This window comes from Kryptolebias marmoratus, linkage group LG8 (assembly GCF_001649575.2).
Source record: "Kryptolebias marmoratus isolate JLee-2015 linkage group LG8, ASM164957v2, whole genome shotgun sequence".
Classification (NCBI taxonomy): Eukaryota; Metazoa; Chordata; class Actinopteri; order Cyprinodontiformes; family Rivulidae; genus Kryptolebias; species Kryptolebias marmoratus.
Genome location: NC_051437.1, coordinates 23,621,443 through 23,627,601, shown reverse-complemented (window position 1 = coordinate 23,627,601; position 6,159 = coordinate 23,621,443).

Genomic DNA, 6,159 nt, shown 5'->3' with positions numbered 1-6,159 from the left:
AGCTGAAGACACTTCAAAGGAGGACTGACAGAATTCTGACAAGAGCCATGATTCAAGGTGCCATCTTTTGTTTATTCAAATACAAGTTTAAATTTAAAGCTTTTGGTATTCTTATCCGAATGAATACAATCAAATGATATTCTGTTATTTGTTTCTTTTGCATACCTTAAATAAACTGTATAACCCTAAATTGCATACAACAATTTCACAAAGATAAATCTATTATTCTAGACATTAAGAAAAAGAGGGTTTACGTCATATTTATGGGACATATTTAATCTCCCAGTGTTTATTTTCCCAACCTCGGTGTTTGTTTCCACAGCTGGGTAATAAATAAAAAGACATAAAGGTGTTTATAGGATCATAAAATAAATGGTTTATAGATCCATCTTCCATGATGTTGGTATGAACAAAGTTTTATCTCCAATCATCTGAGTACCACCCAACTCACCCATCTTTTTTGAATAATTAGAAACAAGTATGATGGCTCTGCCAAACTCCGTAAAACTCTGGTGCCTGTACGTGGATTGTTCTCTCAGGGCTGAATAATAGTGGCTCAGTATGATGGAGAATGAAGAGGAGAGGGATTCTCACCTTTTAGGGTTGAAAATGGTTCAACAGTTTTGAAATCCCAGCAGTTCTTACTTTCAGATAGTTTTACCCAAGATGAGATGAAGATGAAGTGACTCCTTCCTCTAACTTCCTTTGTCCAAACCTGTAGCCAAAATGTCTTTTTTTGCTTGCTTCCATGTTGTATTTTTAAAGCCAGAGTCTGTGCACTAGGAATGTGGAACTGTACTATCAGAAAACTCCCACCTTGGCAAGAGAGACCTAAGAGTTATACTGCAGCTAAACCCTAGGTGGCGCTTGTCTTTTGTGGCTTCAGTTTCCACCTTTTAGTTTTTCTGTGTTCTAAAACTAAAACAATGACGGCTGAATGTGGGGTAAAGTTTCATTTTGAGAAAGAACTTTGGACAAACCAAAATTAAACCTGGTTTTACCTAATTATGAAAAGTACTTTCTGCAAATATAACAAGGCTTTTATTTAAAGATCTGCTTGTGGTGTTAGAAAAAGTGCAATTGACAGTGGCTGGCCACTTTTCCCAAATTTAGTCCATTTTGTCTATTGACCTTGCATTGTGAGAATACAGATGCAATTGGAACTCTGAAAAAGAAGGCTGTGCCACAAATGCTTTAAAAAAAAGTTTTTCTTGGAAGAGCTTTTTTAAATATGCTGATCAATCTGTTCCTTTTTTGCTTGATGTTTTTATTTTGGTCCAGGTGCCAATTTCAGTGGATTTTTGAAAGTGTGTGTCTATGATATTGGTTTTCCCTTCAAAAATGGTGTTGTTCACATTATATCTAATTTGCATGCTCTTAGAAGAAATTACGAAAAAGCCAGCATGTAAAACTAACAGGATGTGTCAAGTTCTCCACTAAGGACTCCTCTCCAAACTTAGATTGAGATAAACACTATCCACTGCATGAGAGACACTGCCAACTTAGAGGTACTCTACACAGCCCCACAAAAAAACAAACAAGCAAACAAAACAAACAAACCAACAAAAAACCCCACTAAATATCATTAACTTGTATGAGCTCATGAATGAGACATTGACATTTACTGTTATGTAGGAGCTTGTATTTACCAATGAAAGAAAATGTGTGCAAAAAAAAAAAAGAAGATTTTTGCTGAAGTCTATTGTGAGTGTGACAGTGTTGAATGATGAGCAGAATGCTAAATCTGCACAGTTTTCCAAAGCTTAAGAGGCCTGGATGCCATAAAACTGATCTTCATTTCTCTTTATCCCATGAATATTGTGGCATTCAATTAAATATGTGTTGGAGGGACAAAAGAAGTGTCACGTCTACTCTGCTGCAACACATGTGTCCAATAATAGCACAAGTCATATTGGTGACCTTAGCACGTCTCATTACTTCGGCTTGTTTTCTTTAATGCAGTATCAGCTTAAAGGTCTGAGACAAGACGTTCAACATTCAACAGAGCTTCATAGAGAATTCTTAATTGAAGTGGCATTTAGGATGGTAATAAGTGCACAAATGCATCAAAGTTTAAGTCAATTTAGAGAAGAATCTGGTCATTCTATTTTCATGCCCCTTTAGAGAGGGGCAGAGAACATCTTCTTAAGATGTATGAATATTCAGATGCTTTGAGCAGAAATCTGTGTTTTAAGACAGGCTGAAAATTTTTCCTTTAAGCTGCTGACCTCTGTATCAAACTGCCAGCATACAAGAGAGCATTCTTGCTAATTCTGTCTAGATGGAGGAACTCTTACAGTAAACGCAGGAAATTGATTCTTTTGAACCAAGCTCATGCTGGATACCTCACTCTACAGGTCACGTACTTACAGCCAACGGCTTTAACCTCTGTAAATGGAGAAGTAAAACCCAAGATTTATACAAACAAAGATGTGGTTTGGCAAGGGAATGAGTGAAATGGTTGTTGTACTTAGATGAGGTCCAGTTAAATGTGTTGCAGCACTAACAGTGAAAGTGGGGCTGCCCTTCTGTAGTTAGATGAGGTCTGAATCAGACAGCACAAAATAAATCTCATGCCCTCTTCTCACCATAAAATATGCGATGTTGTCAACCCCACAACCGGTTCACAGATGATTTGCAGTGCCTCAACTTTATTGTTGTGATCAATCTGCTCACCAGCCTTTTTAAATATGATCTGCATGCTTATATCTTTCACCTGTATATGGACAGATGTTATGTGATATGTAAGGTTAAACCACCATGTATGATGTTCTCACTTTGAAAACAAAATTCTGTCATGGCGAGTAAGTGATTTGAAAGAATCCATAAATAAATGGTATGAACATTGCTAGCACTTCCAGTGCTTCCATTTAGATCTCTTGTTTTCAGCCTTTTTGTACTAAATAAACAAACTGTTCCTCCTAAAAACAGGAGGAATAAAAGCAAATGAAGTTATGTGAAGTAGTTTCAATTAAACATTAATATTATTTTGATGGTTGACGTGACTAAGGAGGACAGAGCTCAAAGGCAAAGACTGACAGAAAAGTGTAAATAATACATAATAAACAGTGTTCTACAACCAGCAGATTCATTGGTGACATATATGATGATCAGCATTCCTTATAAAAGGAAACAAACAATACTCCAGGCTTTCTCAGCAGAGATGAGTCCTTTGTCACCACTTTGTGTCAAATGCTATCAGAAGTTTATCAGTCAGTTAAAATGTTTTCTTAGTATATATTCCAAACAACGTAGGTCTTTTATCTTTTTCTGTGCTCTTGTGAAAACATTCAGAGAGTCTATTGGGAAATCTCAGTGCATAACCGCAGTTGGTAGTGTTCGCCCTCCGAGCCCTCCGGCTGCACTCCATAAAAAATCGTCATGCCACTGTGATCAATATAGCCTTTTGGGCTTAGGAAAACCTTAGTAAACTACTGTCCCTCTGCACAGTCCTGCACTACTTCCAGAAATCTCACCTGAAACTGAATTATGCAAAGACTAAGCCTTACATCATCTCTGCAAAGAAATGTTAATCTGAGATAGGCTTCCCGGGCAGAAACTCATCTCATTTGAACAGACAGACAGTGGACACTTGTTCTGTGGTCAGATGAGTTTTATTTCTTGCTTTTCAGAATAAAACTATGTTGGGTTCTGTTTGCTAAAGATAAGGAAAGACCATCCAGGCTGCGTCCAAGCAAAGGTACCAAAGTTAAAGGTGCAATTTTTTTTTATATTACATTTTTTATAGAGAGGTAAACTTATTCAAAGAGTATAGAGTTTTATTCTCAAGAGAGACTTGTTTCATAAGCAGATATGGTATGAGTGTCTTGCATGTTTTATGTGAAGCTAGCATTGCTGAGGAATATAAGAATTTTGAAGAGATGCAGTAAATGCAAAAATGCTGCAATGTCTTTTCCCACAAGATTTGTGGTTGTTTCAGAAGGACAATGTCAGACCTCATTCTGCATGACTTCCTGTGGCTTTTTAGACACAATATGTGTGTGTATGGGTGGGGTGAGTGAGTGTGTGAGAGAGCTTGATTGGCCTACCTGCAGTACTGATATTTCTCCTATTTAAAATGTATGACACATCATAAAACAGGAGAACGAGACACTGGCCACAGACTGTTGAGCAGCTGAAATTTTTTTCTTTCTTTATGTTTTAAGGTTTATCATAATCTAGGTTACAAAATGTTTTCCAGAAATAATAAAACTGAATAAATTATAAATTAAGATAGCTATAGCAAATAATCAACCAACAAGGATGCTAAAAGAAATTGTGGATAAAACAAAAAATAAAAAATCAGAAGCAATTAAATCAACAAATTAAATAATAAAACTTTAATTTGTAAAAATGAATGGAAAAATGTAAAATTAAAAAAAGAAAAACCAGTTAGAATCAGTAAAGACTCTGTTTTAATATTGTAGGAACATTTAAATTGAATTATTGAGTCCTTTAATTTAGCTAATTTCACAATTTTGGTGCCATGAGAGCTAAAGCTTTATAACTTCAGGGTTTTACTTAATATTTAGAAATAAGTAAGAGCTCACAGTCAGAGGATCTGAAAATGGACACAGGCTTGTATAAAAAAAAAGGCCAGATCCATTATGTAGGTCGGAGAGAGGTCATGTAATGCAATAATATTCAACTATAAAAGGTTAAAATTACCCCTAAAATATGAGAAGCCAGGACAGCTAACCTACTGCAGGTCTAATATGAACATATTTTCCAGTTTTCATTAAAAGTCTGGAAGTTAAGCTCTTTTCAGTTCAGTCAATTTATAAATGCATTACTGAGTCGAGTAAAAAGGCTGTTGGACAATCAAGGAAGGGAATGTGAGGGCATGTTGTATAATCTCTGTATCATTTTCTAAACTGGTAAAAGCAAGAACTTTTTTATTTGTTTATCTATTTATTTATTTATTTATCAGCAGAACAGAGTTAACTGATGGCACAGAACTAAAACTGGTGCCATCACATGGTGTCAAACCATAACAGTCTACTTGTTATTTGGATTAAATTACAGCAAATTATGTAACGTTTTGAGCTTGATGTTGTTTAAACAAAAAAGTGGCAAATACTTAAACAGCTAATAGACAGTTATACTTGTTTATCATTTACTTAAAAATTTACATAAAAAGCAGTTTTTTTATAAACAACAAGAATTCTAAGTGGAAGGAAGCAAAAAGCAACTGTGACTTGGCCAAGAACCACTCCCTGAGGAGCACCATATTTAAGTGAAGAGAATTATTATTCTCAAAAACATTTAACACCCTGAAGAGCCACATAAGAGACAAATCCCCCGTGTCTTAGTCTAACTAGCTAAAGAAATAAATGAAATAAAAACCTTCTACGATTATTGTAGCAAAGCCAGTACTGAGGTGCAGAAAATTTTGATTTTACCAATTCACTGGGGAGACGGGGACCCAGTGAATTGGCATCTGAAGATTTGAACCCCAGATCCGTTGAGACCAAAATATAAATAATAGAAAGCAGCTGTTCGGAATAATGATTATTTGCACCATTCAGCAGGACGGAGACAGCTGAAGGTAAAATTTATCCACATGGGATTGTTTATATGACTGTATTTGGTTGAGAGGTGTGGATTAAAATACCCATTTTGTTGCGATGGTTATAACTTGAGAACATATGTTTCCAAAAACAAAAAGACAGACAGAATCAAGGTCAGATGGTTGAAGACAGATTGACATTTCTGACAGGAACAGTTAACAAAGAGCAGTTAGCCAACGGATACTGTTTTAGGTACCCAGAGGAGGATAAAGTAGAGGTTACTGCAAGTATTTGTTTGGTTTAAGTGAATATCATGTCTGCCTAAAAAAGGCCAGGGTTTTCCAAACTACAGTATTTCATAAAATCCACATTGTGGTTTCTACAGAGATTAGGAAATTTCAAATGTTGTTAAAATCAGACTCGGTTTATGATGAACTCCAGCCAGTTGCTTCCATGATGACTAATGAAAAAAGGGTGAAAAGACAAAATACTAAAAACTAAAACTTGGAACTGGAATGAATAAAATTGTAATCATCCCAACTTCTTTAGGGTTTTTAGGGTTTTACAGACATCAAATTCAAAATTTTCCATATTTTTAATACATTGAAGTTAGTAGTTGAAGACTGAAATTAACTTCCATGTGTTAAAT